This window comes from Mustela erminea, chromosome 16 (genome assembly GCF_009829155.1).
Source record: "Mustela erminea isolate mMusErm1 chromosome 16, mMusErm1.Pri, whole genome shotgun sequence".
Lineage (NCBI taxonomy): Eukaryota > Metazoa > Chordata > Mammalia > Carnivora > Mustelidae > Mustela > Mustela erminea.
In genome coordinates, this window is record NC_045629.1 from 79,197,626 (window position 1) to 79,208,716 (window position 11,091).

General features: G+C 37.6%; 1 non-coding gene across 1 annotated transcript; it reads left to right on the plus strand.

Moving 5' to 3' along the window:
- Positions 1 to 223: 223 nt before the first annotated feature.
- TRNAK-CUU lies at positions 224 to 296 on the plus strand. The gene has a single exon. It is a non-coding gene; the product is annotated as a tRNA-Lys (tRNA).
- The last annotated feature ends 10,795 nt before the right edge of the window (positions 297 to 11,091 follow it).

Genomic DNA, 11,091 nt, shown 5'->3' on the forward strand with positions numbered 1-11,091 from the left:
TTATATATATATATATATATATATATACATATATATATATATATACATATATATATATATATATATGTATATATATATCACTAATGCAATTCTTTGCACAATGAAAACAAGCAAGTAATCTAGTATTATTCTGAAAATGGTATAGGCTCCATAAACCCCCTGGAGGGGTCCTGAGGAAATCTTTGTGTTCATAGACACATTTTGAAGAGTGCAGTCCCAGGGGGCCCAGCTGGCTCAGTTGGTAGAGCGTGTGACTCTTGATCTCAGGGTCATGAGTTCAAGCTCCGTGTTGGGCATGGGGTTTACCTTAAAATAAATAAATAAATAGATAAATAAATAAATAAATAAAAATTGCAGTTTCAGAATGGAATGACAGTATCAGTTATTCTCCCCATGTTGAATTGTATGACACGTTTATGCCACCGTTCCTGAGGTATTCAATTAAACACAAACAGAAGCACTAGTTGATAAAGAATTTAAATGCTATTGCTAAGAGAATCCAAAATGTGGCATTAGCTGAATGCAAAGGCTTTAGCAACAGGCAGGTGGGTCTACCCATTGTGGTTTGGAAAGCTTGTAACTGCTGTGAAGCAGAGCCAAGCCATTTTACTTAACTACTGTTTGCTTAATTTCCGAGCTCAGACCGTGCAATGACCAAGGCTGGAGTCTTCAGCAAAATTATAGGAAATATCTAAAATGGTGGTGTATATAGTTCCTTGTTCTTCCATTCAGTGAAGTTTGACAAGAGAAAGATAAACATAACTTATTTTCCAAACTCAGACTCTTTCACAGTGAAAGGGGGAACTATTAATAAATTTGTCTGGAGACGGAGTATAAGCCAGGATCACACCAAGTTCAATGGTATATATGTTCACCTTATACAGGATAAAGACAAAGTCATTCCATGACACTTGTCGGAATGACTGGAAGGAAGTATCACCGTGCTAAGCGATGCGCTGCAGGTGTGTGAGTTTGTATTCCAAACTTACTGGGAGTCTTATTATTTATAGCATTGCAGAGTTGGGGGAAAAAATGTTTTTCTATAGAAACTTTAGGCCATCATAAAGGGTCACTGTAAAATGGCAACCATAGTGGCAGTTAAGAATATAACCCAAATATTTTTCAAAAACACCACCATTCTTTAACTATTCCTCCTACAGTCTGGGAGGAGTGACACCCAGTCAGTGTGTTTCCTACCTGGGTAAATTGTTCCAAGTGACCTTTAGCTCTTAAAGTAGGAGAAGATTGCACTGAATACAGAGGTTTGTGGTTAAGAGGCAAAAATCACTGCGTCTGAAATGCATGTTTTGACAATATCTTTGGCTGGGTTTATTGGCACATAAAATAGAAAAACACACTGGCAGTCCACCAAGATTTTGAGGAATCAGTATTTCCAAATAAAAGTCAAACTCAGGTCTATGTGGCAGAACCCTTAAGAAGAAGCTGAAGTGTTTCTTCTCTGGAAGCTCATTAGCTAGAAAGGACTCATATTCAGACTCTAGAGAAGTTTCCAGGACACCCAGAGATCCTGGAGTTTGAGTTTTTTCAGTAAGTTTGATGTGAGTCTGGGTTGTGTTTTGGGCTGAGAAGAGGGTGCCATCATGCTTCATCAATTGCAATTTTATTTTTCTGTCGCATGCGGCCCAGATCAGCCCCCCCAGGTAGACACCCTCCTAGCTGAGCTGACACTGTACTTTGGTCAATATACCCTTGACCTACCTACAACTATTTATATTGTTTTGTCCTAACCTCCTGGTTTATATACTCAAATCTACAGCCTGGGTACCAGAGCTCTCTGAGCAAGTCAATGGTTGTTCCTTTATCTTCTTAAATATTGCCTGAGTCGCTCCTCAAAACAACGGACTCTTTTTTGATTAAGAAAACCTGTAATTTATAAGAGTACGTATGTCAAATTTTGAAGAAACTCTGACATTAACTTGGCAGGACCCTTAATTTAACGCTATGTGGTTGAATAAATGAATGAATGTTTGCATGCTCAATGAACTGACTATATTTAGTTTTTTCTTCAGATTTTAGCCTTTTAGAATTCTTTTTTCCTTCCTCTGTCCCTCCCCCACCCTCTCTCTTTTTCTCCTTCCTTCTCCTTCCCCTCCCTTTCTTCTTCAGCTCACTTTCTCTAGGATTTAGCTAGGAGGATCTCAGAAAATGTCATGACTTTGGTGTCAAGTCCCAGAAACTTTTGTCTTATTCTACATCCTGAGAATTTTCCCAGTTTTTCTAAAAGTTTATAGTTTCATGTTTCAAATTTAACTCCGTGAACCATGTTTTGTTAATTGTTGAATGGGTTTTAATCACTGGATTGCCGGGTGAGTGTCGAAGTCCAGTCCGTCTTGAGCCTTTGTTGCGTGAGTGAAGGTGGGGTAGAGCTTTTTCAGTGGTGTTCGGCTAAAGTAGAGGGGCTACCAGAGAGATGTTTTCTGCCTTGTAAGGCTGCCCCATCCTGGTCCTTTAGCTAGAAAAACTAGGCATCTCCCCCCCCCATTCTTCCCTCCATACCTCTCCCCTTTTCTTCCTCCCGCCCTCCCTTCCTCCTATTTGTGTTTCCAGGCTGCTAGCTCCTTGCACTCCAAGTCTGGGATATGCAAGGTAAAGAAGCAAGCTCAGGGAACTCTACTGTGTCGTTCTTGGTGTCTTGATTCCCAAAAGCTAGTAGGTTTTCTTCTTTCCACCTTTCAGAGTTTTCAATATTTGTTTTATATATACGTCAAAGGTTTTTACTTGTACTTAGCAAGGGAACTAGAGGACAGTGTATCTCCTCCAGGTTCCAAAAAAGAGAAGTCTTGTCCATAGATATTTTTTTGATGTATTCAAAATGTATTCTTGAAGTCTAAAAAAAAAATTCAAGGAAATATGAACTTTCTTGCATTTAAGGCTGTAATAAAATATACAGCAGGGAACCTGGGTGGCACAGCAGGCTAAGTGTCTGACTCTTGGTTTTTGGCTCAGGTCGTGATCTCAGGGTCATGGAATCAAGGCCTGCGTTGGGCTCAATGCTCAGCATGGAGTCTGCTTGGGACTCTCTCTCTTTCTCTCATTCTGCCTCTCCTGCTCTCAAATAAGTCAATCAATTTAAATTTTTAAAAATAATAAGGTAAAATAAAATAAAATATACACCATTTAATACTGGTGTTAAAAAAAGATTATGGCCTTGATTTGTCATGAGTGTTGGAGAATAAGATCCTGTTTCTCTAATTTTCAGTTATCTGATTGCACAATTTTAGGATAAGTTGGGCAATGGCAAGATTTGAAGAACAAAACCCTTACAAGACACCCAGGTTTTTAATTTTCCTTCTCTAATTTGACATTTCTCTTTCCTTCCAAGGTTTTCCTCTCTACATTACCACAGTCCCACAACCCCTGAGTATTTTCTTCCGATGTGACTCACACATTTCATTCTGTGTCAGTGAATGCACATCACATCCTTTCATGCTTAGTGACGAGAATATTTTTAAGCTTTTCTTTTGTATATAACCCTGCTGTATCTGGCTCTACGGCATTCAGAGTAGCTAATCATACATGCCCCACAGAAAGAGGAAGAAAGAGGTACACAAAAAATCTAAAGTGTAAAAATGATGCTTTTTCCAAAGTAAATGCACCTGAGTAGCCACCCACCCACCAAAGAAACAGGATATTTAGGGTATTAACAGCCATTCAGAAATATCTCTATCACTATCCTGTCACTAGTCATCATTTTCTGAAAGCTAACTATTACCTTAATTTTAATATCATAGATTAGTTTTGTCCAATATATAATATGAATGTGTATATATATACATGTTTCATATAAAATATATATACATATATATCATGTTTGTGTTGTATTTTTGTGACTTTTTAATAATGTGATATTCACTGATATTGTTGCATATGGTAATAGTTCATTTTTTATCACTGCATAATATTCCACTGTATTAACATTATTTATCCATTCTACTATTCACCGTCATTGTATGTGTCCAATATTTAACACATAAGATAGAAGCCAGATTCTATCTTTCTTTGTACAAATATTAACTGATTCAGAATCCCTCATTGGAAGAGTATCTTTCCCTGTTCCTATACATTTTACCTTTGTAAATACCAAATGCTGCATAAGGGTCAATCTGTTTCTGAGCTGTCCTTCCTTTCCCACTATCTATTCTAATGCCAATAACAAGTTGTCTGAATTAGAGGCTATATACATCTGATGTCTGCTAGTATATGACAGATGACTTTATTGTTCTCCTAAATTGTGTTCACTTGATTGCCCTTCTGATTTCCTAGCTGAGAGTCTGAATGGAACTTCATGACTCGATAGGGCAGATTAGAGAGTACCATGTCTTTCAAATACCAAGTGTTTAAATTCATTAAGGAAGCATATCTCTCCATTTTTGTAGGTTTTATTTAAACCATTTCAATAAAAAAAAATTCTGCATTTTCACCCTTTTTCCCCTCTCTATATCTTAGTCCTATATAATCTACTGACCTATTTTTTGCCTCAATCATCCTCTCCTCAATCATATTAATCTCTGTTACATTATGTATTGAATTCTTAATTTCAATTATTTAACTTTATCTCCTAGAATTTCAATATAATTCTATCTTTACAGATGCTTATTTTCTGTTGACAGTGTCCATCAAATCATCCATTCTCAGTAACATACCACATTTATTTTACTTTCTGGGTCTTGTAATTTTAATACATAGATCTCCTGAGTACTTTTCTGACATCTTTTTAAAATTCCAACTTAAATTATTTTATTTTTGTCTCTAGTATGTATGCTAATTTTTAACTGAATGTCATGAAATATTTTAGAAATTATTTAAGGTTCTGGATAGTCTTATATTCCCACATTTAGAATTTGTTTTCCCTTCTCTAAAATAGAATGGGAGAAGATCATCTTATTTCAGTCTGAGATTGATCTGATTTGAAACTGGGTATCAATCTTTATTAAACCTTGTTCATTTCTTCCCTTCCTCCCATATGCAGCTCTTTGGGATGCTGTGTGTCTGTTAGGGACCCTCTTCCTGGTAGATCCTGTCATTCAACATACATCTTCTCAGGCCTGTTAGAATATTGGATTATCTTAGTTTTTAAGCTTTATACTAAATTCTACTCTACTTTCAATATAGCCAGTTCTAATGAATTAGTAAATTCCCAGTGTGGAAAATTAGCATCATATTGGGTTCTTTCCATACTTCCTTTTTTTTTTTTTTTAGGACTTTCCCCTTCAAGTCCTGTAAGCTTGGGGCTCAGTGTTGGCTTCAAATATATATGCTTTTTAGGTTTTGTAACCTGTTCATCAAATTGTTCTCCTTGGGAATATTAATCTGATACAATATATTTTTCCATAACCAGAAGCAGAAGTCTTCACATCTCTCTCAGCTTAACCCTTATGGTAACTGTCCTAGAGCCATCTTCTGTCATGGTGGAATTTTAAAACCTCATGGTTGCAAAGAGAGACATTTCTTCCTGTCCACCACCAATTCTGACATACAGTGTCCAGTGATCACCAAAGCCACTATTTTTCGGATGATTTTTTTTATAAAGGTCAGTAGTGTATCTCTTTCTCCAGAAATGGATAAAGGAATTATCTTTCTATTACTACTTGCAATTGATGTGAGTCATAGCTAACATGTTTTGGGATTAATATTCATGTCTTATGCATTGGTGCTATTTTGTATAACTTCCAGAAGAATTTTAATTACAAAAAAAATTCCTCTTCCCAACATAATTGTCAGTATTTTCCATTGCATTGTAGACTTCTGTTTATGAAGAGATAGTGTCTTGGTGATAATTGTTTTCTGCTAAGCAGCTGTTTTCCTTAATAAAATGGTATGAAAATGAGTCACAGGAACTCTCACTACCACTGGTAGTCAGTGCAGACCCAGCAGTAAGAGCCAAACCTGACTTTATAGGGACTCAACCTTGCATGCAGACACCATTCTACTATCCCACCCTGCCAGAACCTGCTTTCCTTATCTCCTCCCCCTCCACCCGTGCAATGAGAAGCCGCTCTAGTGGGATTCCCAGCTGACTGCACGGACTTGCGTTTAGAACAGCCTCCGACATCCTCCTTTTCCCCCTAAAAACAGGAACCTCCCTTTGGTTCTCTGGGCTTGTCTGTGATTTTGCCACAACTTATTTGTCCCAGATTGCAATTTTCTTTTACTCCCCAAAAAAACATCTTTTGCTGGTGAAATAACCGGTGGTTTTTGGTTTCAAGTTGTGGAAATCACAAAACTGCAGAATGGCCTATGCCTCTCTCTGAAGAGCCCACTAGTGAGGCCCCAACACCATTTGTGGACATTCAGTAACAAGTTTATAAGAAACTGAAAACCTCGCTGGACGAGACTATTTCAGGCTTCATTTTTCTACTATTATTTTTGTCCTAATTTCTTTGGGTACCTTTACCATTTCTGTCAAATAATGTATTCATCATTTTTTTTTTTGTTTGCCAATCTTGTTTGGTTCTTTTTGTTTGTTTGTTTGTTTGGGTAGCCACTATAAAACCATTAAAAATATAGATAAAGCAGTGTGAAAGTGATGAACTAATTAAAAAGAAATTTGTAAAACAAACAAACAAACAAACAAAAACTTCCAAAACTGAATTGTAAATGCTCAAAGAATTAAGTATTGTTTTATATATTTTGAATGAAGCTAGGCAGAAAGCAAGTACTTTAAATAAAATATGTGCCAAATACCAAATTCTCTTACACTTTTATAAATTATTTTCTGTAAGTATATCTGGGATTTTCACACATTAGGTATTTGATAAATGTTAAATGAATTCATCACTATTTATGAGGTAATAATATATAAATTAAGTGAGAGGGAAGAGAAATTAAATACATCAGACTATTACTTTGGGACACACACACAGAAACATATTTAATACACAGTAAATTAACATAAATTTTTCTCTAATTGATATGAATTAATTAGCTCCTCAGTCCTGATACATGTACACATGTGAAGGCCTGAAAGTGTCTGCACTGTCCTGAAACAAGCAGATTCTTTTTCCTTCCAGAATGCAAATTGTTCGTGAGGACGCTGAAAGCCCCCTTTGCTCTCGATGCATCAGAGCGGAGCAAACAGAGGCTCTCACACATCCCTGGATTTTAGTGCTTAAAAATATATCATTTCTGAGTCCTCAAATACTTTTTTAACCTCTCTGAGCTTCAGTTTCTTCAGTGACAAGTTCATGAACAAAATAAATGCATCATCGTGTTTTTTTTTTCAGAAGCTAAAGGGGTCAGCGAGCAATGAACATGCAAGAGGAGGGCAGGTCTAAGGCAGGGTCCTGGCATTTGGGTTTTGGTACTGTGCGATTTCCACAGCTGCTGAGCTCCTCAGGCAGGAGAGCTGTGTCTCCATCCCCCAAGGAGGAGAGTGCTGACGTGGGCATGGCCAAAAGGCCTGCAAGCCCCTTCAGAAACAGTGGAGACGGGCTGGAGTTTCTAAAGGGAAAAGGAGGGATCTTTAGCATAAGTTGATTGTTTTCTGCAGAAAACCATGGCAACCAGTCATTCCTCTCCTATTTTATTTATTTTTTGAGACGGAATGTATAGATTTTATACTGTTTGTTGATTTCAAATTGAATGCATTTGTGTACCAGTTCCCAAAATAGGATCTATAATGCAAGTTTCCTCAAGGCTCTTCCCAGTCAATTAACTACCTCCTCAATTATTTTTTGACTTCTAGCACTAAAGGTTCGTGTTCTATGCACTTGAAATTCACATGAATGACATCAGGTGTTAATTTATTTTTGTGTCTGCTTCCTTCCTTCAAAATAATGTTTTTCACACCCATGCATGTTGTCTCATATGTCAGTAGCCCATTCCTTTTCAGCGTGGTATTCCACGCCATGAATATGCCATAGTTTATGTATTCATTTCTGCGTTTGGTTGACAGATTGTTGTACTGATTACTGGCCATATTAAATAATGATTCTATGAATATTTGTGCACAAGTTCTTTTTGTGGACATGCTTTTTCATTTATCTATAACAAATATTTTATTTTTTTAAAGATTATTTATTTATTTATTTGACAGACAGAGAACACAAGTAGGAAGAGAGGCAGGCAGAGAGAGAGAGAGAGAAGGAAGCAGGCTCCCCTCAGAGTAGAGAGCCCGATGTGGGGCTCAATCCCAGGACGCTGGCTGGGATCATGACCTAAGCCGAAGGCAGAGGCTTTAACCCACTGAGCCACCCAGGCGCTCCTATCTGTAATAAATATTTTAGACTCAAGTTCATGCACAAAAGTCAATTCAAAATGCATCTGAAATTAAACTTCAAAGCTAGAACCAAGAAGTTTCTAAATGAAAATATTGAAGAACATCTTGATAAGCTTGAGGCAAACAACACTATCTTACAACATTAAAAAAAAATCTCTAGCATTAAAATGTATACCCGGAGGGTATTATGTTATGTGGAATAAGTCAGACAGAGAAAGAAAATACCATATGCTTTCACTTATATGTGGAATCTAAAAACCAAAACAGTCTGTTAAATACAGAGAACAAAAGTATGTGCCAGAAGTGAAGTAAGTGGGGGTACGGGTGAAATAAAGAACAGAAAATATATTAAACTGGTCTTCATTATGTTAGACGTTTCTGTTAATCAAAAATTCCTATTAAGAATATTAATAAGACGGGGCGCCTGCGTGGCTCAGTGGGTTAAGCCTCTGCCTTCGGCTCAGGTCGTGATCTCAGGGTCCTGGGATCAAGTCCCGCATCGGGCTCTCTGCTTAGCAGGGAGCCAGCCTCCCCCTCTCTCTCTCTGCCTGCCTCTCTGCTGACTTGTGATCTCTGTCTGTCAAATAAATAAATAAAATCTTAAAAAAAAGAATATTAATAAGACAACATAAACTGAAGGATTATGTATAGAGTATACATGAAGTAGTTCTTTAATTTAACCATAAAATACTAATGCAAATTGAGTGAAAGTTTGAATATATGCTATGCAAAGAAGAAAAGTAAGTGACCAAGAAATACATGAGAAGCTGCTGAACATCATTAGTGACCAGAGAAATGCTAATTGATACTACAGTGAGAGACCTTTTGCTATCGATTAGAAGGGCTGAAATCAAAAGTCTATGAATATCAAATGCTGGTGAGGATATGAAGCTGACAGAAATGTCTACAAACACCTTGGAAAATTGCTTGGCAGTTTCTTAAAAAGCCAACCATATATCTATGTTATAATCTAGCCACACTCAAGCACATTAATTGAACATTTCCTAAATGCAAGACAATGAACAAATCAAATTTTATGTGTATTATTCCATTTTTCCTTCCAATGATATTTTGAGGAACGACTAATTGCACTCTTATTTTGTAGATTTTTAATCTAATTACATGGACAAGATCAAAATGTTGACAATGGTTATAGTGGGGGTGGCTCTCTCAGTGAAGAATCATGGTCTCATTATTGGTGACTAAGCCAACGGAAGATTTATAGTTTTTCATGGAGAAGACAAAAATGGAGATGTTTGGTGAGATAAATTTGGCCTGAGACCCCAGTTCTGAATCTCTTCTACTACACAAACTGTTTGACACCCCAGAATCTCGGTGGTCACACATGGGAGATGGGCGGAAATGGTGGGTTGTGGAGAGTGAATGAACAGCACAGGCAAGACATGAACCGAGAACTTGCACTAGGGCATTGGAAATGCACATTCCTTTCCTTTTACCCCTTTTCCCTGTTCCTTAAACATGTCCGAGTGCTTGGACATTTTCATGTTGAAACATTAGACCCAAGTGCTTCCAGTTTTGAAAAAATGCACGTTTTCAATGTATGTCTGCAGAACTAGTATGTGCTTTTTTTTAAGAAGTACTAGTTTGAGAAAATGCTGGAACTTATTTACATGTGGGGTTTACAGAACCTTTGGCTCTATGTTCTAAGTTCTGTGCTTTCCAGTGTGCCCGCAGATGACAGGAAGGGCCCAGTCCACAAGAAAGGCTTGTCATTGCCATGCTACGATGATGAAGTGGATTTCAGCCATAAATACTTCTATAGTGAAAAGGAAGAAAAACCTTCAGGCTGAAGACAGTCTTCAGTGAAATGTAATCGTCAGGGACCTCTTACTTATCATTTATATTCTCTGTTCTTCCAAACAGAAGGCAATAAATGAGGAGTTCATTTTCTTACTCAATGTTCAGCCCAGATTGCCTCCTATCACCTCGATCTCTTCAGTATCTTTCATGTCTCCCCTATTTTACATCCCTAATGCATGGGTCCAGGGGTCACCAAAGGCACGTTTACTGTCATACTGTTAGTTTCAGAAGGGAACTGGGACATCCATTTGAGCACAGAGGATGGACTGAAACAAGGGAAGCAGAAGGTAAATAACCATGCACTTAACTACCCCTTCCTTACTCTATTCTTGGCACTGCACTAAGCATTTGCTGTCCTTTCTCATTTAATAACCATTATATGCCAAGGAGACTGACTTTGCTCTATCTCTTTTGTAGGTAAGACATTGAGGAGAATCAAGCCCCTAGTCACTGGTAAGCCAGGATTTCAACCTTACATCTCATTGTGAAGCATTATAATTTGTCCTCCAAATAAAACTGGTCTGGTGATGGTGACTTAGTGGTGTTGGTGCTGAAAGACGGAGGTGGGTGTTGGCTATTACGTGATGGTTATTACACAGGTGGTAAGACGGTGTGAGTGAGCAGTCCATCTGGAGTAGAATTATGCTTTAGGACAGAATAGTTAATCTTGCATTTGATGAATAAACAGTTCCCACCACTTGCCAACTATGGATACTAAGTTAATTAAGGTATTTCTCTTATCATCAATTAATTTATGGTCTGATGGAGAGAACATATTTAGGAAAATAAATACATGTAAATTCTTAGTGTTCAGTGTTATATCAGTATCTCAATTCAGTGAATATTCTGGTCACTTTCAGGGGCTGTGCATCGTGTCGGAGGTTGAGGAAACAGAAAAAAAGTTCTTCATGGTACAATGGGAAAGAAGAGTGAAGGGATAAGGCAGCATATGCTGGAAAAGGGAGAGCTGCCAACCGTGTGTTGTGAGCTAAGCTGTCCTAAGAAGAGCCCGTACAGGGGACAGCAGGTAA